This window comes from Canis aureus, chromosome 7, assembly GCF_053574225.1.
Source record: "Canis aureus isolate CA01 chromosome 7, VMU_Caureus_v.1.0, whole genome shotgun sequence".
NCBI lineage: Eukaryota > Metazoa > Chordata > Mammalia > Carnivora > Canidae > Canis > Canis aureus.
Window position 1 is genome coordinate 67,634,480 of NC_135617.1, and position 25,096 is coordinate 67,659,575.

A 25,096-nucleotide genomic window follows, 5' to 3' on the forward strand; every position below is an offset into this window, starting at 1 on the left:
CTCCATATTTCTATTCTTGAAATAGTACATTGTAGAATTTGTTATTAATAAGTCCTCTAAAATATTGAATACATGAAGATTCATTTAAATAATAATTAGTTCTCCCTAAATTAATACATAAATGTCCTATCTAGTGACAATATTCTGTGAAGAACTAAAGCGGATTTTAAACTTCATGGAAAAATACGAATGTAAGAATAATAAAAATTGTGAAAAGTGTAATAGTAAGGGGTGCCTGGGTGGCTAGGTCAGTTAAGCGTCTGCCTTAGGCTCAGGTCATGATCCCAGCCCCACATCTGGTTCCCTGCTCAACAGGGAGCCTGCTTCTCCCTCTGCTCTTCCCTCTGTGCTCTCTTTCTGTGTCATGTAGATAAAACTTGAAAAAGTGTAATAATAAGAATGTGGTGGGAACTGCCCAGGTATTTTAAATGCTGTGAAGTTATAATAATTAAAATTGCTTGATACTTAATCCTTGAATAAACAAGATGGTGGAACAGAACAGAGAATCTAAAAAGGCAGTAAATGCATGGGAATTTAACACCATAAAAGTTGTATTTCAAATGAATTCAGAAAAAATGGATTCCAACTGCTATTGGAATAACTAGGGTTAAAAAAAAAATTATTCTTGCCCTATTAACACAATTAGTTAGAGGTGGGGACACCTGGGTGGTGCCCAGAGCATGAGCGTCTGCCTTCGACTCAGGGCGTGATCCTGGAGTCCCAGGATCGAGTCCCACATCGGGCTCCCTGCATGGAGGCTGCTTCTCCCTCTGCCTGTGTCTCTGCATCTCTCTCTCTCTCTCTCTGTCTTTCATGAATAAATAAATAAAACCTTTTAAAAAAAAATAAATAAAACCTTTTAAAAAAAGAATTACTTAGAGGTGGATCAAATATTTAAACATTAAAAAAGAAACCATGAAAAAAAATTAAAAAATAATAAAAAAAAATAAAAAAGAAACCATGAACACATAAGAAAAAATGTGAAAGTTAAAAGCGAAATCATCTTAGAAGCTGGCAGGCCCCCTACGCATGACCAAAAGCTGTATATATAAAGCTTGAAATATTTTATCTCATAAGAATAAAAAGTGTATGCATGACAAAAGGAAGAAAGTCAGAATCAAAACCAAAAAATACCAGGGAAAAAATCCTTTTCAACCTGTGCTCAAAGTGCGATGTTCATTTGACATGCAGTAAGGTTCATTTGTTAGTGTTTGTGTTTCATTTTGGGTTCTCTTTGCATTTTGGTTGGTTTTATTTTTTTATTTTGGGAGCCAGACAACACACTACGTGTGGTTCTGAAGATCCAGAGCTATACAAAGAGTTCTACTCAGAAGTGCACTTCCTTCCCATCCCAGATACCCCAGATCCCTCTTTTTCCACCTCTTTCCATTGCCCGTTGTTGTTTTAGTTCTCTGTTATTCCTGTGCTTTATTTTGCACAGGTGAGGAGGTATGTGTATTTGTTTTAATACCCTTTTCTTTCTTCCCTGGAGGGTAGTGTCCTATAGATACTCCTTTGCACTCTCCTTTTTTCACTTGGCTGTATGTCTTGGTTATCTATTACCTTATATCAGTTCATAAAGAACGTCATCCTTTTTTTTTTTTTTCTTTTGCAGCTGCATAGTGCAGAGTCCCACATCGGGCTCCCTGTACAATGTTCCTCAATTGTGTGCATATAACGCACTGTATTCAGCCACTCCCATGTATGGGCATTTAGGATGTTTTCAATATTTTGTGATTACAAACAAGACTGCAGTGAATAGCCTTTTGTAAATGTATTTCCAATTTGTTGAAGGTGTATCTTTCAGGACAGATTCCTAGAATTGGATTGCTGGGTTGGAACCCAAGTAGATTTATCATTTAAGTATTACCAGATTTCCTTTCAGCAAGATTGTACTATGCATACATTCTCACTAGTTTGAGTGTGTAAGTGCTCATTTTCCAACTGCTTCACCAACAGAATGTGTTGTAATTATTTGGCAGTCTGATAGATGAGAAATGATCCCTCAGTAATGAATTTACATTTCTCTTTCAGGGTGTTTGACCTTTTTAAAAAATATGTGTGGAGTGTCATTTTTATCTTTTTGTGAGTTGTTCTCCATTCAACCTTTTTTGAAAAAAAATTTTAAGCCTGTAGTAAAGTTGAAAAAAAAAATGGTATGATAACCTATAATTCTTCTCCTGTTACTGTTACTTACTGCTGACATTTTGCCCTGTTTTCTTCCATCTTTCTGTAACAAAGTACACAATTTGATGATTTGGCAGCTAGCTGTATGCATCCATGAAACCACCACCAAAGTACACAAAATTTCATTGTGTCCAGAAGTTTCCTCATGCTCCCATCCCTTCCTATACTGTTGCCCCCAGGCAATGACTGCTCTGTTCTCTGACATTATACATCAGTTTACCTTTTCTAGAGTTTTATATAAATGTAAATACACAGCATGTATTCTTTTTTAAAAAAATATTATTTATTTATTTATAGAGACACAGAGAGAGAGAGAGAGAGAGAGAGAGAGAGAGAGAGAGAGAGGGGCAGAGACCCAGAGACCCAGGCAGAGGGAGAAGCAGGCACCATGGAGAGAGCCTGACATGGGACTCATCCAGGGTCTCCAGGATCACACCCTGGGCTGCAGGTGGCGCTAAACCGCTGCACCACCAGGGCTGCCCAGCATGTATTCTTTTGTATTTGGCGTCTTTTTTTTTTTTAATACTTTTTTTTTTTTTTTTAATTTATGATAGTCACACAGAGAGAGAGAGAGAGAGGCAGAGACACAGGCAGAGGGAGAAGCAGGCTTCATGCACCGGGAGCCCAACATGGGACTTGATCCCGGGTCTCCAGGATCGTGCCCTGGGCCAAAGGCAGGTGCCAAACCGCTGCGCCACCCAGGGATCCCTGGCATCTTTTATTCAGCATAATGATTTTGAGATGCATCCATGCTTTATGTGTATTGGTAGTTTATTTCTTTTTATTACTGCACAGTATTCCAGTTTATGGATATACCACAGTTTGTTTATCCATTCACTTTTTGATAATCATCTAGGTTGTTTCCCGTTTTTGGCCTTTATGAAATAAAGCTGTCGACATGGTAAATTTGATGCTGAAACATTTGGAAGTTGCAGATCTCATGACACATCATCTGTATAGACTTCAAGATACTCTCCTAAGAATCACATTTTCCTTTAATAAAAGCAATAATGTTATTATACTGATAATGATCACACTTAAGAAAGTGAATATTAATTCAATATCATCTAACACTCTGACCATATTTTGATTTTCCTATTATCTCAAATATGTCTTTTTTAAAAAAAAATTTTATTTATTTACTTATTTATGAGAGAGAGAGAGGCAGGCAGGCAGAGAGACAGGAGGAGGGAGAAGCAGGCTCCATGCCGGGAGCCCGACATGGGACTCGATCCCGGGACTCCAGGATCGCCCCCTGGGCCAAAGGCAGGCGCTAAACCGCTGAGCCACCCAGGGATCCCCTCAAATATGTCTTTTACACCTTTTTTTTTGGATCTAGGATTTAGTCAAGAGTTTGAGCATTACATTTGGTTACATCTCTTCAACTTTAGTTATGTCTTATTCTGCATAAGGAGATATTCCAGATTCTTTATGCTTTCTCTGCCCAAGACTGGAATCACCTATTGCTCCAAAGAATCCCTTTGTGCTTTTTAGTGAGGAATTATATATGGAAATGAGGGTCTAGTTGCTGGTCCTGCTCATTGCTATTAGGATTCTGTTGTTTCTAGGCTTTTTCAGCAGGCATAGAGGGTAAAGGTAGGAAATATATTTAAATGTATATATATATTTAAAAGATTTTATTCATTTTTTTTTTTTATTTTTTTTTTATGTTTTTTAATTTATTTATGATAGTCACAGAGAGAGAGAGAGAGAGAGAGGCAGAGACAAAGGCAAAGGGAGAAGCAGGCTCCATGCACCGGGAGCCCGACGTGGGATTCGATCCTGGGTCTCCAGGATCGCGCCCTGGGCCAAAGGCAGGCGCCAAACCGCTGCGCCACCCAGGGATCCCAAGATTTTATTCATTTATTTATGAGAGACACGCAGAGAGAGAGAGAGAGAGAGAGAGGCAGAGAGAGAAGCAGGCTCTATGCAGGGAGCCTGACATGGGACTCGATCCTGGGTCTCCAGGATCAGGCCCTGGGCTCAAGAAGGCGCCAAACCGCTGAGCCACCCGAGCTGCCCAAGAATAAAGTTTCTATGAATTTGTGTATAAATCTTTGAACATACCTTTTCATTTCACTAGGATTGGACCTGGGAGAAACCTCAAAATGTTTTCTTAACAAGAAAGCATTCCTTTTCATGGAAATCGGTAGATAATATAAAAACTTCTGTAAAATTGAAAGATGATTATGATTTATTAATAGGTGTCAAGTCTTTTTCAGTAAACTTTTGAATGCCTATGAAATTAGGGCACATGTAAAACAAAAATGGATAAGACACAGTCCCTGTCCTTGTGAAAATTACAGCTTAGTTTCAGATTGGTGAGGGCAAAGAAAAATTAGTATTATTACACAGATATTCTAACTGCTGACTAACCCTGGTTTGCCAGGTGTCAGAAAAACACTTAATTGGGGTGCCTCGATGGCTCAGTCATTTAAGTGTCAGACTCTTGATTTCGGCTCAGGTCATGGGATCAAGCGCCCTGAATTGGACTCACACTGAATGTAGAGCCTGCTTGAGATTCTCCTGCCCACTCTAGCACATGTGCGTGCACACGCGCACACACATGCGTGCATTCTCTGTCTCTAAAGAAAACACACAAAACACTTTTCATTATTGAATATACCTATACTAAGTTTCTGTAAGCCACAAGAAAATCATTTATTAGTTTATAGTTACACCATGTCAAGAAAGTGCTCATTTAATGCTTTCCTGTGTATCCCACTTTTTTATGTTTGAGGTTGTTAATCACAGAAACCTAAATTTTCAGAAAATTAGAAATAACAATGCATCTATGTGGAATATTAATGTTTTTAAGTGCAATAATGGCTATAAAATGTTTAATAAAATATATATAAAACATAAGACAGTTCGATTCTATCCTAATCCTTTATCTCAGTGATGAGAAATTTCAAAAATCTAGAAAAGTTGAAAGATAGCATTATAAATACTTTGTATATTTGGCTATTTAGGTATATTACTTAGGTATATATGTATTATATTGATATGTATATGTAGACACATGCATATAAATTATTTTTGGCTGAATTATTTGAAAGTAAGCTGCAGAAACCATGATACCATATCCCTGAATACTTCAGCTTGCTCCTCAGAAGAATAAGGATGTTCTTTTACATATTTTTGTCAGCTGCAGTAATGGTGTTATGGTTAGCAGTAATTCCCCAGTATCATCTTACAGCCAGTTAATAGTCATATCTCCCCAGTTGCCTAATAAATGTCTGCTGTTTAAATCTTGATTAAAACAAGGTTCTCCTATTTTTTTTTAAATTTTATTTATGATAGTCACACAGAGAGAGAGAGAGGCAGAGACATAGGCAGAGGGAGAAACAGGCTCCATGCACCGGGAGCCCAACGTGGAATTCGATCCCGGGTCTCCAGGATCGCGCCCTGGGGGCCAAAGGCAGGCGCTAAACCGCTGCGCCACCCAGGGTTCCCCAGGTTCTCCTATTTTAGAGGTGTATGTTTATCTCTTCATCTAAAACCATCTCCCTCCCCTCCACTACCCCAATAACTGAATTTCTTTTTTTTCATATTTTCTTGGAAAATATCCCACATTCTGGATTTAACTTGTTCTCTCTCCATTGTATTTTCTTAAAACTGGAAGTTCAGACTAAAAGATTGATTAGGTTTTAGTTAAATATTTTGTTGAGAGCAATCAAGATGCTGTATACTGCATATTATTGTATCATTGTTTTTTTTTTTTTAATTTTTATTTATTTATGATAGTCACACACAGAGAGAGAGAGAGAGAGGCAGAGACACAGGCAGAGGGAGAAGCAGGCTCCATGCACCGGGAGCCCGACGTGGGATTCGATCCCGGGTCTCCAGGATCGCGCCCTGGGCCAAAGGCAGGCACTAAACCGCTGCGCCACCCAGGGATCCCTGTATCATTATTTGTAATGGGAAGTTTGACCATATGGTTATTGGAAGCTAGTTTTTAAATAATTTTTAAGGTAAAACCGTGTTACAATGTACATCCCCTTTGATTACACTAGAAAACATTAATATTTGTGAATGTATTGAACCTGATGGCTTTCTCTGTCCCTCAAACAGGAGAGTGAGTTTTTATTTTCTCGCATACTTTCTCCTGGACTGCTATTTTCAGTAGTGCTTAAAGAACTGGACAGGAAGTATAATGGCTTCATTTCTGGATCAGCAATGCAATTTTGTTTTTTGGGTTTTTTTGCAATTTTGTTCTATATTCACATGTACTTTGGTAAAATATTCAAAACAACTTTTCTTCCATTATGTACATACCCACTACGTAAAGCAGTGGTAGAGTTTATTTATTTATTTATTTATTTATTTATTTAATGGTAGAGTTTAATATCCTTGTGTTTTGAATTAGACTGAAACAAGGAGGCTTGGTCTTTTTGGTATTACTAATTTGAAAAGTAGGGGTGTATGAACTTTTTTAAGGTTGATATTTTTGTTGTTTAAAACCTATTGCTTTGGGAGTCCTGGGTAGCTCATGGTAGAGCGTCTGCCTTTGGCTCAGGGCGTGATTCTGGAATCCCAGGATTGAGTCCCACAGATGGAGCCTGCTTCTCCCTCTACCTGTGTCTCTGCTTCCTGCTTTTCTGTCTGCCTGTGTGTCTCTGCCTCTCTCTCTCTGTGTATGAGAGACATACTCATGAATACTCTCTCTCATGAATAAATAAAATCTTAAAAAAAAAAAAACTATTGCTTCTTTTAAATCTGATCCCTCTTTGGAGAGGGAAGATTGTAACGTGGCTTATGGGTTGAAACTTCTAAACTATATTCTTTTGGAGTGCAGAAACTGTCTTAGATTGGAGATGTCCCTTGCCTTTTCTAGGTAACATAATAATTTGAAGTCAAGAGATATTTTAAGGTTATTGTTACCAGCAAATTATTGCATAGTCATGAATGAGTTGACTATCTCCCAATAGAATAAAGAGGAGGAAAATCACATAATAAGACTTTTTTTTCTTCCTGTCCTTTTTCTACTTTTGATGAACAATTACTCTCCCTTGAGAGAAGCAACAAAATTAATTGTTTGCTGGCATGTCAGTGTTTGATAAGCATTAAGCACAAATAGATGAGCACAGCTAAGCAACTTCATAATTACAGGAAAAACCCCCATTATTCTTTCTGTATCAGAGTGCTTTTTGTGTACATGATCACACAAGAAGCTTTACTGAAGTAATTTAAATATATATATATATTTTTAAGTGTCAAGCAACAAAAGAAGATCCCTTATTTATTGACAGGGATAGCATATAGAATCCGTGCATCCATGGCTTTAAGTATCCTAGTAAGTGATGATTCAACTGACAAAAAAGGCACTCTAAAAAGAAAAGAAAAAAAAAACATTTTTTAAGTCCAGAGAGTTTTTTTTTTAAGATTTTATTTATTCATGAGAGATACACAGAGGCAGAGACATAGGCAGAGGGAGACGCAGGCTCTCCATGCTGGGAGCCCGATATGGGACTTGATCCCGGGACCACGGGATCACTCTCAGAGCCAAAGGCAGACGCTCAACCACTTAGCTACCCGGGCGTCCCTCCAGAGAGTATTTTTCTCTCAAATAGTATCCTGTCTTTTTTTTTTTTTTTTTTTTAAGTATCCTGTCTTAAAATTAATTTTATTTGGGTTATATGCATGTACCTTTCTCCCAGAACTTTAAAGTTGCATTCCTCAGATTCACTGCCAATATTTGTTAATATCAAACTGTCACAGAGAGGAGCTCCAGCCAAAGAGGCTATCCAAATTTCTCTATTTGAAATAATAGTATCTGTTGCCAGACAACTATCCTAAGCCTTTTATAAGTACTGCTAACTCATTTCATGCTCATTGCAACCTCATAAACTTAGTGCTTTTATTTTTATGACTTTATAGGTAAGGAAACAGGTTAAATTACTTGCCTAAGATCACACGGAATAAAAGCAAAGCCAAGATTTGACTACAAACATGTTATGCTGCAGTCCATGCTTTTACACTCTATTATAATGTCTCGTAAGATGTGATAGTTGGCATTGAGGTTCTGGAAGAGTGGAGACAACAGGGCACATATGTGTCTATAGAATCAAAGGTCTTACGGTCAATTCATATAGAGGAGAATCTTTTTTCTTTTTCTTTTTTCTTTTTCTTTTTTCTTTTTCTTTTTAAAAAATATTTATTTGAGACAAAGCACAGGCAGACAGAGGGAGAGGGAGAAACAGACTCCCACACTGAGCAGGGAGGGCAATGTGGGGCTTGATCCCAGGACTCTGGGATCCTGACCAGAGCCAAAGGCAGGTGCTTAACCGACTGAGCCACCAAGTGCTCCTGTTTTCTTTTTCTACATAATCTGAATTGCCATGAATTCCCTTATATTGTCCTTTAGTCTTATTGGGACTATGAAGATGCAGAAATAATGCTAATAACTCCTTTTTCTTTTCCTGCATGTGTTAATATACAATGTTTTTGTTGTCTTTTGTTTGTTTGTTTGTTTGTTTGTTTGTTTGTTTTGGAAAATCTGAACTGGAGCCAGAGGTCAAAAGGTGCTAAGAGGGAAGTCTTAGGGAAAACACGTAGACAAGAAAGTAGATATGGGACACTGGAAAAATGTGATAGTATGATAAACTGACTATTTAAAAAAAGATAGTAATATATACTTTCGAAGTTCATTGCACAGAAACATTTTAAGGAATAGTAAACATTTAAAATGGAAGGTATTGGGACACCTGGGTGGCTCAGTGGTTTAGCACCTGCCTTTGGCCTGGGGCATGATCCTGGAGTCCCGGGATTGAGTCCCACACCAGGCTCCTTGCGTGGAGCCTGCTTCTTCCTCTGCTTGTGTCTCTGCCTCCCCGCCCCCCGCCCCCCCCCCGCCGTCTCTCATGAATAAATAAATAAAATATTTTAAAAAATAAAATAAAGTGGAAGGTATTGATTAAAGGGTACAAATAGATAATCCTTTCAGAAATTACAATCTTTACATTAAAAGAACAAATTAGCAATCAAAGTTTACATAAATGGTGATTTAAACAGTCAATAAATTTACTTAGCCCTTTCTTGCTGGGTGTTTAGGCTTTTTGTTTGTTCCATAAGGAATTATGTCTCTTGGTATTAAAAAATGGAATGGAAACTTTTTTTTATTATTTATTTGAGATAGTAAGAGCATGAGCATGGGGGGAGAGGGAGAAGCAGGCTCCCCCCTGAGCAGGGAACCTATGTGAGGGAGGCCCAATCCTGGACCCTGAGATCATGACCTGAGCCGAAGGCAGACACTCAACTAACTGAGCCACCGAGGCACCCCAGAATGGAAACCTTTTAGTAAAAGGTACATATATATATAGTCTTTTGTCCTACCCTTTCCTGAGTCCTGAGCCTACTTTCTTAAAGCAACTATTTTTGACCTGTGTCTGTGTAGTTGATGGTTTCGTTTTATTGAGATATAATTGACATGTAACATTATGTTCATTTCATTTTTTAAAAAATATTTTATTTATTATTTTTTAAAGATTTATTTATGAGAGAGAGAGAGGCAGAGGCAGAGACACAGGAGGAGGGAGAAGCAGGATCCATGCAGGAGCCTGATGTGGGACTGGATCCCAGGTCCCCAGGATCACACCCTGGGCTGCAGGCGGCGCTAAACCGCTGCACCACCGGGACTGCCCCAGATTTTATTTATTTATTCATGAAAGACAGAAAGATAGAGATAGGCAGAGGGAAAAGCAGGCTTCATGCAGGAAGCCCAGTGTGGGACTCGATCCTGGGACTCCTGGGATCACATCCTGAGCCAAAGTCATGCTCAACTGCTGAGCCACCCAGGCGTCCTTCATTTCATATTCTTTTGTTTAATGTATAGCTCCATCATGCTTATTGCTATTTCTTGATTGATCGGCTTTAGCTATTACCATCAACTTGTGCTATGATTAAAGAAGATTTAATTCATTTATCCTACTTCCACTCTCCTTTCTGACATCAGAGTTGTACAGTCTTAACCACAGTCTAAATTTAGAACATTTTCACTGCCCCTGCACCCTCCTCCCCCCAAAAATAAAACAAACTCACTGCAGTCACTCACCATTATACTCTTTTCTCAGATTCTGGCAACTAATCTACTTTCTGTCCCTGGGAATTTGCCTATTCTGGACATTTCATATAAGGGGAATAATATAATATGTGGTCTTTTGTGGCTACTTCTTCCACTTAGTATAATGTTTTTAAGGTTCATTCATGTTGCAGGATATGTCAGTACTTCATTTCTTTTTAAGGCTGAATAATATTTTGTCACATGGATATACTACCTTTTATATATCCACTCATCAGTTGATGGACATTTGAGTTGTTCCACTTTTGGACTATTATAGTTAATGCTGTTGTGAACAGTTGTAGTTTTTTTTTCTGTGTGTGTGGGTATATTTTCATTTCTCTTGGATATATACCTAGAAGTAGAATTATTGGGTCAAATGGTAATGCTCATATTTAACGTTATGAGAAACTGACAAACTGTTTCCCAAAGTATTTGCATTATTTCACATTTCCACCAGCAGTCTGTGAGTGTTCCAGTTTCCCCCCATGCTCACCAACACTTGTTATTTTTTGTCTGATAATAGCCTTTCAAACAGGTGTGAGGTGCTATCTCATTACAGTTTTTATTTCCATTTCCCTGATGTTGAGAAGTACCTTTTGGCCATCTGTATGTCTTCTTGGCGAAAATGTCTCTTCAGATCGTCTGCCCATTTTTTTCCCTTTTTTTTTCTGCCCATTTTTTTTTTTTAATTTTTATTTATTTATGATAGTCCTACAGAGAGAGAGAGAGAGAGAGGCAGAGACATAGGCAGAGGGAGAAGCAGGCTCCATGCACCGGGAGCCCGACGTGGGATTCGATCCCGGGTCTCCAGGATCACGCCCTGGGCCAAAGGCAGGCACCAAACCGCTGCGCCACCCAGGGATCCCTCTGCCCATTTTTTAATTGAAGTTTGTTTTTCCCCTGTTGAGTGTATGAATTCTTCAATATTTTGGATATTAGCCCCTTATCAGATACATGATTTCAAATGTTTCCTCCCATTCAGTAGCTTACCTTTGATTTTATTGATGGTTTCCTTTACTCTGCAGAAGCTTTTTTTAAGTATGATTTCACACTTATTTTTAAAAACTTTTGTTGTATTTGCTTTTGGTGTCAAATTCGGAAAATCAAGACTTTTGTCAATGAGTTAACAACCTATGTTTTCTTTTAGGAGTTTCATTGTTTCCGATCTTATGTTTAAGTGTTTAATCTATTTGTGTATGATGTAAGATAGTGGTCCAGTTTCTTTCTTAATGCCTATGGCTGTCCAGTTTTCCCAGCAACATTTATTGAAGAGACTATCCTTTCGCCATTGTATATTCATAGCTCCTTTGTCATAAGCTAATTGACTATATATGAGTGGATTTATTTCTTTTTTTAAGGGATCCCTGGGTGGCGCAGCAGTTTGGCGCCTGCCTTTAGCCCAGGGCGCGATCCTGGAGACCCGGGATCGAATCCCACATCGGGCTCCCGGTGCATGGAGCCTGCTTCTCCCTCGGCCTATGTCTCTGCCTCTCTCTCTCTCTCTCTCTCTCTGTGACTATCATAAATAAATAAAAATTGAAAAAAATATTTTATTTCTTTTTTTAAGATTTTATCTACTTATTCATTAGAGACACAGAGAGGGAGAGAGAGGCAGAGGCACAGGCAGAGGGAAAAGCAGGCTCTATTCAGGGAGCCTGATGTGGGACTTAATCCTGAGACTTCAGGATCATGCCCTGAGCCGAAGGCAGACACACTCAACCCCTGAGCCACCCAAGCATCCCAATGTGGATTTGTTTCTAAGTTCTCTATTCTGTTCCACTGATCTATATGTCTGTTTTTATGCTAGTACCATACTGGTTTTTTGTTTGTTTTTGTTTTTAAGATTTTATTTATTTATTCATGAGAGACAGAGAGAGAGAGAGAGAGAGGCAGAGACACAGGCAGAGGGAGAAGCATGCTCCATGCAGCGAGCCTGACATGGGACTTGATCCCGGGTCTCCAGGATCACACCCTGGGCTGGCAGGTGTTAAACCGCTGAGCCACCCGGACTGCCCTGTTTGTTTTTGTTTTGAGAGAGACAGCACAAGCAAGGGCTGAGGGAGGAGAGGAAGAAGGAGAAAGAATCTTAAGCAGGCTCAATCACCCAGGCATCCCTAGTACTATTACTGTTTGATTACCATTGTTTTGTTTGTTTGTTTTTTTGATTACCATTGTTTTGTAATAAAATTTGAAATCAGAGACCATGATACTTCCAGCTTTGTACATTTTTCTCAAGATTGTTTGGTTATTGAGGTTTTTTTATGGTTCCATACAAATTGCAAGATTTAAAAAATTGTAATATTATTCCATTTTTTTGAAAAAATGCTATTTGAATTTTCATGGTAATTAAATTGAATGTGCAGATTGCGGCAGGTAGTATGGATATTTTAACAGCATTGATTCTTTTAATCCAAGAGCTTGGACTGTCCATTTATTTGTATCTTTTTAATTTTCTTTCATTAAGTTTTTATAGTTTTCAATATACAGGTGTTTTCCCTCGTTTTATTCCTAGGTATTTTGTTATTTTGGATACAATTGTAAATGACATTATTTTCTTAATTTTCTGATAGTTCATTATGAGTATATAGAAACACAACCAATTTTTGTGTATTGATTTTGTATTCCATAACTCAACTGAATTTATTACTTCTAACAGTTTTTTGGTGGAGTCTTTAGATTTTTCTGTATATAATATCATGTTGTCTGCAAATAGTGACAGTTTTATTTATTCCTTTCCAGTTTGGGTGCCTTTTATTTCTTTTTCTTGCCTAATTGCTCTGGTTAGGACTTTAGTACTCTGTTGACTGGAAGCAGTGAGATGAACATCCTTGTCTTATTCCTGATCTTAGAGAGAAAAGGCTTTCTCATTGTTGAATACAATATCAGCTGTGGGCTGTATTTATATAAACCTTTATTGTGTTAAGGTTTGTTCTCTTTATACCTACTTTGTTGAGAGTTTGTATGATGAATGGGTGTGGAATTTTGTTAAATCTTTCTCTTTTTTCAAGATGGTCATATTTTATTTATTTATTTATTTTTTAAGATTTTATTTATTTATTCTTGAGAAACACAGAGGGAGGCAGAGACACAGGCAGAGGGAGAAGCAGGCTCCATTCATGGAGCCTGATGTGGGAGTCAGTCCTGGGTCTCCAGGATCACACCCCGGGCTGAAGGCGGCGCTAAACCGCTGGGCCACCAGGGCTGCCCCGATCATATTCCTTTAATCCTTCATTTTGATAATGTGTCCATGCTGACTGATTCGTGAAGGTTGAACCATCCTTGCATCCCTGGAATAAGTCCCACTATTGTAGAGATGATCCTTTAATCTGTTGAATTTGATTTGCTAATATCTTGTTGAAGATTTTTTGCATCTATGTTTATTGAGGATATTAACCTGTAATTGTTATCAGGGTAAGTCTGGCCTCATAAAATGAATTCAGAAGAGTTCCCTCCTTTTCTATTTTTTGGAAGAGTTTGAGAAGAATTAGCATTGTTCTTTGACTTTTTGGTAGAATTTACCAGTGAACCCATTGGTTTTTGTTTGTTGGGTTAATTCAGTCTCCTTACTAGTTAATGGTCTTTTCAGACTTTCTGTTTCTTCCTGATTCATTATTGGTATAGGTTGTATGTTTCTAGCAGTTTATTAGTTTCTTCTAGTTTGTCCAGTTTATTAGCATATGATTGTTCATAGTGGTCTCTTAGGATCTTATGTATATTTATAGCACAGTTATAACGTCTCTTTCATTTCTGATTTTGAGTTATCTTTTCTTAGTATAGTTAAAGGCTTGTCGGTTTTGTTTCTTTTCAAAAAAATCGACCCTTAGTTTCGTTGATCTTCTCTATTGTCTTTTTAGTCTCTGTTTTATATATTTCAGCTCTAGTTTTTGTTATTTCCTTCCTTGTACTAACTTTGGGCTTTGTTTTTCTTTTTCTAGTTCCTTGAAGTGTAAAGTTACGTTGTTTGAGACTTTTCTTGTTTCTTAAGGTAGGCATTTATCACTATGACTTTCCCTCTTAGAAGTACTTTTGTTGCATCCCATAAATTTTGGTACATTTCAATTTTCATTTGTCTCCAGGTATTTTTTATTTTACTTTGATTTCTTTAATTCGTTGGTTGTACAGTAGCATGTTACTTAATCTCTATTTTCTAGTTTTCTTGTAGTTTATTTCTAGTTTCATACCATTGTGCTCAGAAAATATATGCTTGATATATTTCAGTCTTTTAAAATTTATTACTTGTTTTGTGAGTATGTGGTCTATCTTGGAGAATGTTGCATGTATTTGAGAAGAATGTGTATTTTGCCTTTGGGTGGGATATTCTGTATGTATCTGTTAAGTCCATTTGGTCTGATGAGTCATTTAAGGCCATAGTTATCTTACTAATTTTCTGTCTGGATGATATATTGATGTAAGTAGGACATTAAGATTTTTATTATTATTGCCTTGTATCATTTTCTCCCTTGAGGTCCGTTAATATATTTAGGTACTCCTATGTTAGGTACAATAATATTTACAAATGTTAAGTCATCTTGTTGGATTGACCCATTTATCATTTTTTTTTTTTTTTTATTTATTTACGATAGTCACACACACAGAGAGAGAGAGGCAGAGACATAGGCAGAGGGAGGAGCAGGCTCCATGCACCGGGAGCCCGACATGGGATTCGATCCCGGGTCTCCAGGATCGAGCCCTGGGCCAAAGGCAGGCGCTAAACCGCTGCGCCACCCAGGGATCCCCCCTTTATCATTTTGTAATGCCATCTTTGTCTCTTATTACAGTCTTTGTTTTATTTTTTAAATTTTTTTTATCTACGATAGTCACATACAGAGAGAGAGAGGCAGAGACACAGGCAGAGGGAGAAGCAGGCTCCATGCACCGGGAGCCCAACATAGGATTCAATCCCGGGTCTCCAGGATCGCGCCCTGGGCCAAAGGCAGGCGCCAAAACCGCTGCGCCACCCAGGGATCCCACAGTCTTTGTTTTAAAATCTATTTTTTTCTGATAAAAGTATAGCTATTTCAGCTTTCTTTTGTTTCCATTTGCATAGAATACTTTTCCATACTTTTACTTCAGTCTGAGTGTGCCCTTACCTCAAAAGTGAGTCTCTTCTAGGCCACATATATATGAGTCTTGTCTTTTTTATCCTTTCAGCCATTCTGTGTCTTTTAATTGGAACATTTACTCCATTTACATTTTTAAGTAATTATTGACAGGTATATACTTATTGTTAATTGATTACTGTCTGTTTTTGTAGTCCCTTTCTGTTTCTTCTTTTCTTGCTTTCTTTGATGACTTTCTTTAGTGGTATAATTATATATTCCCTTCTTTTTACCTTTTGTGTATAGATTTTTGCTTTGTGGTTACCATGAGGCTTATATATAACATCTTATATCTAATAATCTATTTTATAAAGTTACTGACAGCTTACATTTGAGGCCATTCTAAAGCTTAACATTTTTATTCTCCCACCCCTGTGGTTTGTTTTTTATGTCACATTTTATTGTGTATCCTTAACTAATTATTGAAATCATAATTATTTTTATTGCTTTTATCTTTTAACTTCCATCTAGCTTTATAAATGATGAATCTGTTTTCTTTACATTTACTTTTCCAGTGAGATTTCTTTCATATGTTTTCTTGTTGCCAATTAGTGCCTTTTCAGCTTAAAGAAGTTCTTGCGCAGCGGTTTGGCGCCTGCCTTTGGCCCAGGGCGCGATCCTGGAGACCCGGGATCGAGTCCCACGTCGGGTTCCCAGTGTGTGGAGCCTGCCTCTCTCTCTCTCTCTCTCTCTCTCTCTCTCTCTGTGTACTATCATAAAAAAAAAAGAAGAAGAAGAAGAAGTTCCTTTTGCTTTTGTTTGCAAAACTCTCATCTCTTCCTCAACATTGAAGAATAACTGCTGGATAGGGTACTCCTAGCTGGAACTTTTTTTTTTTTTTTTTTTGAAGTACTCTGAGTGTATTGTGTTACTCCTTTCTGGCTTGCAGTTTCTACTCAACAGTCTGCTCATATTTTCATGAGGGTTCCTTGCACATAATGAGTTATTTTTCTCCTGCTGTTTTTAATTTTCTGCTTGCCTTTAACTTTTGAGATTTTTTTAAAGATTTTTTCTAGTTTTTTTTTTTTTAAGATTTTATTTATTTGAGAGAGAACAAGAAAGCACAAGAGTGGGGTGAAGCAGAGGGAGAAGCAGGCTCCACTGAACAGGGAGCCTGATGCAGGGCTCGATCCTAGGACTCTGGGATCATGACCTGAGACAAAGAAAGATGCTTAACTGACTGAGCCACCCAGGCTCCCTAATTTTTGAGATTTTAGTTATGTGTGTCTTGTGGTAGCTGTCCTTGGATTCATCTTATTTGGAATTCTGTTGGCTTCCTAGATCTTTTCCCAAGTTAGGGAAGTTTTCATCCATTATTTTTTCAAAAGAGATTTCTGCGTCTTTCTTCACCTTCTGGGACCCCTATAATGCAAATGTTAGTCCATTTGATCTTGTCCCATAAGCCCCTTAGGCTATATCCGTGCTTTTTTTTTTCTTGCATTGATTGAGTTTCACTGTCTTGTCTTTGAGTTGACTGATCCTTTCTTCTACTTCATCTAGTTTGCTGTTGTATCTAAGTGTATTTTTCAGTTCAGTTATTGTATTCAGCTATGTATGTGACTTCTATTTGGTACTTTCTAGTATTTACTACTTCTCTCTTGAAGTTCTCACTGTGTCCATCCCTTCTTCTCCCAAGATTGGTGAGTGTATTTATAGCCATTGTTTCAAATTTGTTTCATTAAGGTTTATTTTTTGAGGTTTTATTTTGTTCATTCATTTGGAACATATTCCTCTGTTTCATCATTTTGCTTGACTCTGTTGATTTATTGGAAACAACCACCTGTCAGCGTCTTGAAAGAGTAGCCTTATGTAGACGAACCTTTTTTTTAAAGATTTATTTATTTATTCATTCAGAGAGAGCGAAGAGAGAGGCAGACACAGGCAGAGGGAGAAGCAGGCTCCATGCAGGAAGCCCGATGTGGGACTCGATCCTGGATCTCCAGAATCACACCCTGGGCTGCAGGCAGCGCTAAACTGCTGCGCCACTGGGGCTGCCCTGAATCTTGTTGTTTAGCCCTGCCCCAACTCTCTTGTCTTTCAAACCTTTGTGGTTTTCCAAGCAGCCTGTTATATATATATTTTTTTAATTTTTATTTATTTATGATAGTCACAGAGAGAGAGAGAGAGGCAGAGACACAGGCAGAGGGAGAAGCAGGCTCCATGCACCGGGAGCCCGATGTGGGACTCGATCCTGGGTCTCCAGGATCGCGCCCTGGGCCAAAGGCAGGCACTAAACCTCTGTGCCACCCAGGATTCCCTAGGCAGCAGTTTTTAAATGTGTGCAGATATATACATTCCTGTGGGACCAGAAGCATAAGCCTCTCTCGCCAGGCAATCTGGCAGTGTCCCCTGGGGAGCAGTTGCAAAAATCAGGCCTCCAGATGAGTGTATAATTTCTTTCTGGGAGATACTGGTGAGCTGGAGTATGATAGAGCAAGAGTGCCAAGAGGTGTCCACAGCCATGTATCTTGACAGCAGTTCCCTAGTCTACTAGATGTGTGCCACAGATCTCAAGTATACTTGAGACATTGGAGATACATGATAAAATAAAAGCTCCAGGACAAGCCAGGAGGCCTTCACAGAAAGACCGGGGGTTGTGCCTTGACATGCAGTCTGTACAGTACCCTGGAGGTAGCTTCCTGGCTGGGAACTATCTCCTTGATTGCCAGAGACCCATGGTACCCAGGAATGCAAGCCCTACCAGGCACCAGAACCAGGTGATGATGGGGCATCCTCTTAGTGGCAGCTGCAAAATACCAGGGCATAGAACATAAAAACCAGAGCACCAACTATATGTAAAATTCCCCTCCAGGAGTCAGTGGTGCTCCAGAGCATGACAGGAGAGTGCAGAGATAGTGCCTACCCTCTGAAGTCTCTGGAAAGGACTAGTCAGCCCTTAGATGCATGTTTAATTATATTGATTTTCAAAGTAGAAATTCAGTAATCTATCAATAACTAATGTTACTTTAACTATTATGCCTGTAATTATATATCCTTTTTCATTTGGCTTTTGGTTGTTTTCTGGAATTTTTCTTACTTTTCCCTTGTGTCATCTCCTTTTATCATGTATCTCCAATGTCTCAAGTATACTTTTCTTGTCTGTGTGTTTTCCCTGAGACCTCCCTCTTAGAGCCCTCCAGTTTCTGACTGTAGATTAATCTTCGATTAAATACATTCCAGGATTTGTTTTTAATTCCAGTATAGTTAACATACACAGTGCCATATTAGTTTCAGGTGTACAGTATCATGATTCAGCAATTCCATACATGACCCATTGTCCATCACAAGTGTACTCCTTAGTCCTCATAGATTTTCTTTACAATTATTCTCTTGGAACTTTTTTTTTTCCTGTCATCTGTTTGGATTCACTGTTTACCTGGATCTCATGTCTTCTATCTATAATCTTTTGTTTGCTGTCCTCAAATGACTTCTTCAGAAAAGGTGAATGAAAAAAAAAAAAGAAAAGGTGAATGATAGATAACTTCTTTAAAAAAAAATTATGTATTTATTTACTTACTCATTTATGAGAGAGAGAGAGAGAGAGAGAGAGAGAGAGGCAGAGATACAGGAGGAGGGAGAAGCAGGCTCCATGCCGGGAGCCCAACGTGGGACTCGATCCTGGGACTCCAGGATCATGCCCAGGGCCAAAGGCAGGCGCTAAACCGCTGAGCCACCCAGGGATCCCCTAATGATAGATAACTTCTATATCCCTTTATATTTAAAAGACTGCCCTCAAATGCTATTCAGAGTTAGATTGGGTAAAAGAAATTATTTTTCTCAGAAATTAGAGGAGTCATTGCCTCATGGTCTTTCTTTATATTGGGTTCCTTTTCCTTTTCCTTTTCCTTTTCCTTTTCCTTTTCCTTTTCCTCAGACACACAGAGAGAGAGGCAGAGACACAGGCAGAGGGAGAAGCAGACTCCATGCAGAGAGCCCAACATGGGACTCGATTCCCGGTCTCCAGGATCAGGCCCTGGGCTGAAGGTGGCGCCAAACTGCTGAGGCCAACCCAACCCCCCCCCCCCCCCCCCCCCCCCCCCCCCGCCGGCTGCCCTGTATCTTGGGTTTCTAATGAGACATTTGGTACCAGTGCAATTATTATTGCCCTTATAAACCTTTTTTTGCCCCTAAAAGTCATTAGGATCTTAATACTGGATTCTGGATTCTGAAATTTCCCTAGTCATCTCTATATATAGATTAAAGTAATCCTATTTTAGAACCAGGAGGGCTGTTTTAAATGGAGATTCCATTTAATCTCCAGGCAGTTCTTGTACTCCTTTAATAATATCCGCCCCCCCCCCCCCCAAATGTAAGTTTCTTGTTCTGCAACTCCCATGCAGATGATGGACGTTCTAAATGGATTGTCTTTGTCTCTTACCTCTTTTGGTGCGTTTATCATTTCCATAGGTGATTCCCACCCCCCCACACACACACATTTAGAAGACTGTGTATATTAACAAAGCTTGCTTGCTTGCTTTCTTTCTTTCTTTCTTTCTTTCTTTCTTTCTTTCTTTTCTTCCTTCCTCCCTCCCTCCCTCCCTCCCTCCCTACTTTTTTCCTTTTCCTATTTATTTATTTATTTATTTATTTATTTATTTATTTATGATAGAGAGAGGGAGAAGCAAGCTCCATCTACCGGGAGCCCAACGTGGGACTCGATCCTGTGTCTCCAGGATCGTGCCCCCCCCCCCCCCCCCCCCCCCCCCCCGCCCCGCGCCAAACTGCTGCTCCACCCAGGGATCCCCAACAAAGCTTCTTTCTCACGTTAATTACTTCTCTTTTAGAGTACCTCTTTCCATTTGGAAGTCAATATCATTTAAGATCTCTTCATTCACATAAATTATAGTTGACCCTGGAACAACAAAGGGGGTGGGATGCCAAACTCCAACACAGTAAAAAATCCACATATGTTTTGAATCCCCCAAAACTCAACTTCCAAAAGCTTACTGAACCCTCGCCTTGCCAATAACATAGTTGATTAACAGGTATTTTGTATGTTGTATGTATTATATACCATAATCTTTCAATAAAGTAAGCTAGAGAGAGGAAAACGTTACTAAGAAAATCATAAGGAACATACATTTTATAAGACTATACTGTGTTTATAATCAAGAAAATTGTGCATATAAGTAATACCGTGTAGTTCAAACCTATGTTGTTCAAGGGTCAACTGTAGTTTTAAAAACTGTGCTCTTCATTTTTTTTTTTTTTTAAATTTTTTATTTATTTATGATAGTCACAGAGAGAGAAAGAGAGGCAGAGACACAGGCAGAGAGAGAAGCAGGCTCCATGCACCGGGAGCCTGATGTGGGAATCGATCCCGGGTCTCCAGGATCGCGCCCTGGGCCAAAGGCAGGCGCCAAACCGCTGCGCCACCCAGGGATCCCAAAAACTGTGCTCTTCATAAGGCACCTGGGTGGCTCATTCAGTTGGGTATCTGACACTTGGTTTCAGTTCAGGTCATGATCTCAGGGTCCTGAGATCAAACTCCATGACTCTCCGTTCACTAAAGTCTACTTCCCGTCTCTCTCCTTCTGTGTTTCCCATGCCCCACTTATGCTTGCTTCCCTCTCTCTCAAAATGAATGAATGAAAATCTTTTCTTTTAAATGTGTAAGAAAAATAATCTTTTTTTTAAAAAATGCATTTCTCTTAGATCCGTTTTCCAGTTATTTATCTTATACTCTATCTTTGGGTGTTCCTCAAATGTTTACTAATACTTGATCAGCTTTTTGTATTTATGAAATGAGCCATTAGAGAACTGATTGAAAACTTTGTGTTCCTAGCAAGGTTTTTGCTTTCAGTGAATAAGGAGAGAGTTGTCCACGATCCCGGGCACCAGAATCTGGAGAACTTACTCTGGAGTACCAGCATCCAATCCACACTGATAGCCTTTGTTATTCCATTTCTGTTCATTTTCTTTAGACAATAGCCCTACAAGGATAACTGCTAGGCTGTCTACTGTGTTGTGTTAGGGTGTCAGTAGTATTTTACAAACTTCCAGTTGATCTCTTTCTTTATCCCTCATTTCATACCTGCATTCCATCATACCCATGTATCCATAGTTTAATCAGGTATCACAGGTTGGTGGTCTCCCTCCACCACTGTATGTAGTTCACCCTACCTTTGTTTTTCTGGGTTGCCAGGGCATTGCTCTTTTTGCCTCCACATTGTTTTAGATTTAAACCTTATTCCTTTATTTTACTTTTGTTGGCTTTGAGCAGGAAGATGATATAAATATAGTTGTAAAATCCATTATCTTAAAGTTTTTGTTTCTAGTTTTTTGTTATAATAAGTGCTGTGACGACCATCATTATTATTATGCCCAAATCTTTGTACATATTTTAATTTTTCCACAAATTTTTAAAGCTTTTTAAATTTTAACAATAATTGCAGATTTACAGGAAGTTGCAGAAATAGTATAGGGAGTTTCCAGTTTTCCCCAGTAGTTACTGCTTATGTAACTATATCAAAACTAGGAATTTAACATTGATATAAAGTGTATGTTTATATGTATATTTATCTTATTATAGAATACATATTTAGAAGTGAAATAATTTTAAATTGTGATTATTGCCTAATTATGTTTATGTATGTCTTATTTAGAATGCTTCTTGTTAGAAGTACTCAAATTGAAACTCATAGCCTGTATCCAGAGAGACTAATAGGTAGGGAGCTGTCTATGAATCCTGGAGGTACATTCAGTGCCAATTTTCCTCCACCCCTAGTCAGTAAATGACTTAGTTTTCTTTATTTTGGCATCATTCGCAGACATTCTGTCCCTCCTTGGCAGCAGTAATCATATAGGACAACTCCTTGGTCATTATTGCTTAAGATTTCAGAAATAGAGTTCCCAGCATCCATCATTTGTGCCTCAAAAGGATCTTGCTGGATCATGTGTCCACCCCCATAGGGACATAGGATGGATAGGGCCATGTGATTGGCAGCCTTGGCAAGTTGTAGAGGGTCATTTCCTGAAAGGAAATAATGCTGGTCAGAAGATGAATCAGAGTATGAAAGTAGCAGTCCTGTCCGTATACTCTTACCAACCTAACACTGAATTGCATCTTTTTAAAATTTTACCTATTTTTTAAGTGATGTGAATATTTCATGAGTAACAGCTTTTGTTTTATAATTGGTATATTCATGGTTACAAATGTTTCTCAAGTGAAACTCATAGATTTTATTTTTATTTTTAAAAAATATTTTATTCATAGAGATAGAGAGAGAGAGAGAGGCAGAGACACAGGCAGAGGGAGGAGCAAGCTCCATGCAGAGAGCTTGATGTGGGACTCGATCCAGGGTCTCCAGGATCACGCCCTGGGCTGCAGGCGGCGCTAAACTGCTGCGCCACCAGGGCTGCCCAACTCATAGATTTTAATATGTAATGTACTCTTTTTTAAACACTTTGAATTTTTTTTTAAGATTTTATTTATTTATTTGTGAGAGAGACACAGAGAGAGAGAGAGAGAGAGAGGCAGAGACACAGGCAGAGGGAGAAGCAGGCTCCATTCAGGGAGCCTGATGTGGAACTCGGTCCCATGTCTCCTGTCTCAGGCACTGGGCTGAAGGTGGCACTAAACTGCTGAGCCACCTGGGCTACCCACATTGAAATTTTATTTTATTTTTTTTAATTTTTTATTTTTTTTAATTTATTTTTTTATTTTTATTTATTTATGATAGTCACAGAGAGAGAGAGAGAGAGAGGCAGAGACACAGGCAGAGGGAGAAGCAGGCTCCATGCACCGGGAGCCCGATGTGGGATTCGATCCTGGGTCTCCAGGATCGTGCCCTGGGCCAAAGGCAGGTGCCAAACCGCTGCGCCACCCAGGGATCCCCACATTGAAATTTTAAATTTCATTCTCTTTAAATCAGCATCTAAGATATTTTTTATTGTATTTTATATATGCCTAATTGGGATCTTTTTTTGGATGTGTTTGGAAAAACTAGATATAAAGTATACATACAAGTATCGACTTATATTATTAAGTTATCATATAGTTGATGCCCATGTGTACTCCTCCTTGAAATATCCCTATATTGTAGCTCCACTATAGAAAATTTTTTTATTTTTTTATTTTTATTTTTATTTTTATTTTTATTTTTATTTTTTTTAAAGATTTTATTTTATTTATTTATTCATGAGAGACACACAGAGAGAGGCAGAGACACAGGCAGAGGGAGAAGCAGGCCCCATGCAGGGAGCCCAACGTGGGACTCGATTCCGGGTCTCCAGGATCACGCCCTGGGCTGCAGGCAGTGCTAAACCGCTGCGCCACCGGGGCTGCCCCTAGAAATTTTTTTTAAATACTTTTTTTTTTTAAATTTATGATAGTCACACAGAGAGAGAGAGAGAGAGAAAGGCAGAGACACAGGCAGAGGGAGAAGCAGGCTCCATGCACCGAGAGCCCGACGGTGGGATTCAATCCCGGGTCTCCAGGATCGCGCCCTGGGCCAAAGGCAGGCGCCAAACCGCTGCACCACCCAGGGATCCATCCACTATAGAATTTATAGTTACTCTGAATTTGTTGTGTATTTTCTTTTTTGTTATTTTAAATTTTTTTAAAATTTAAATTCACTTAATGTATATTATTAGTTTCAGAGGTAGAGGTCAGTGATTCATCATTCTTAAAATACCCCGTGCTCAGTACATCATATGCTCTCCTTAATGTCCATCACCCAGTTATACCATCTCCCCACCTCCCTTACAGCCAGCAACCCTCCATTTGTTTCCTCTAGTTGAGTCTCTTGTGGTTTGTCTCTCTCTCTCAGATTTCGTCTTAGTTTTTTCCTCTGTTCCTCTGTGATCCTGTTTTGTTTCTTAAATTCCACATATGAGGGTGATCATATGATAATTGTCTTGGTATGATTTATTTTGGTTAGCATAATACGCTCTCGTTCTATCCATATCATTGCAAATGGCAAGATTTTTCTTTTCTTTTTTTTTTGGTGCCTGGGTAGTCTATATATTTGTGTGTGCGTGTGTGTATGCATGTATATACATATATACATACACGCACCACGTCTTTACCGATTCATCTATCAATGGACATCTGGTTTTTTCCCAAACTGGTTACTGTGGACATTGCTGCTATAAACAGTGGGGTGCAGGTACCCCTTCGGAGCACTACCATTATATCTTTGGGGTAAACCCCTAGTAGTGTAATTGCTGGGTGGTAGGGTAGCTCTATTCTCAATTTTTTGAGGAACTTCCATACTGTCTTCCAGAGTAGCTGCACAAGCTTGCATTCCCACCAACAGTGTATGAGGATTCCCCTTGCTCTGCATCCTTGCCAACATCTGTCGTTTCCTGACTTGTTAATTTTAGCCATTCTGCCTGGTATGAGGTGGTATCTCATTGTGGTTTTGATTTGTATTTCCTCAATGCTGAGTGATGTTGAGCATTTTTTCCCCTGATACCGAGAGATTTTGAGCATTTTTTCCGTGTGACTCTTGGCCATTTATATGTCTTCTGCCAATTTTTTGATTGGATTATTTGTTCTTTAGATACTAGTTTGATAAGTTGTTTATAGATTTTGGATACTAGCCCTTTATCTGATAAGGCATTTGCAAATACCCTCTCATTCTGTCAGTTGTCTTTTGGATTTGTCAACTGTTTCCTTTGCTGTGCAAAAAGCTTTTTATCTTGATGAAGTCCCAGTAGTTCATTTTTGCCTTTGTTTCCCTTGCCTTTGGAGCAAGAAGTTCCTGCGGCTGAGGTCATAGAAGTTACTGCCTGGGTTCTCCTC

At 38.8% G+C, this 25,096-nt stretch overlaps 1 protein-coding gene across 1 annotated transcript in view; it reads left to right on the plus strand.

Annotated features, from left to right (window-relative positions):
* The window catches only part of SRPK1 (SRSF protein kinase 1), a 91,652-nt gene that overhangs the window by 19,869 nt on the left and 46,687 nt on the right, over nucleotides 1–25,096 (plus strand).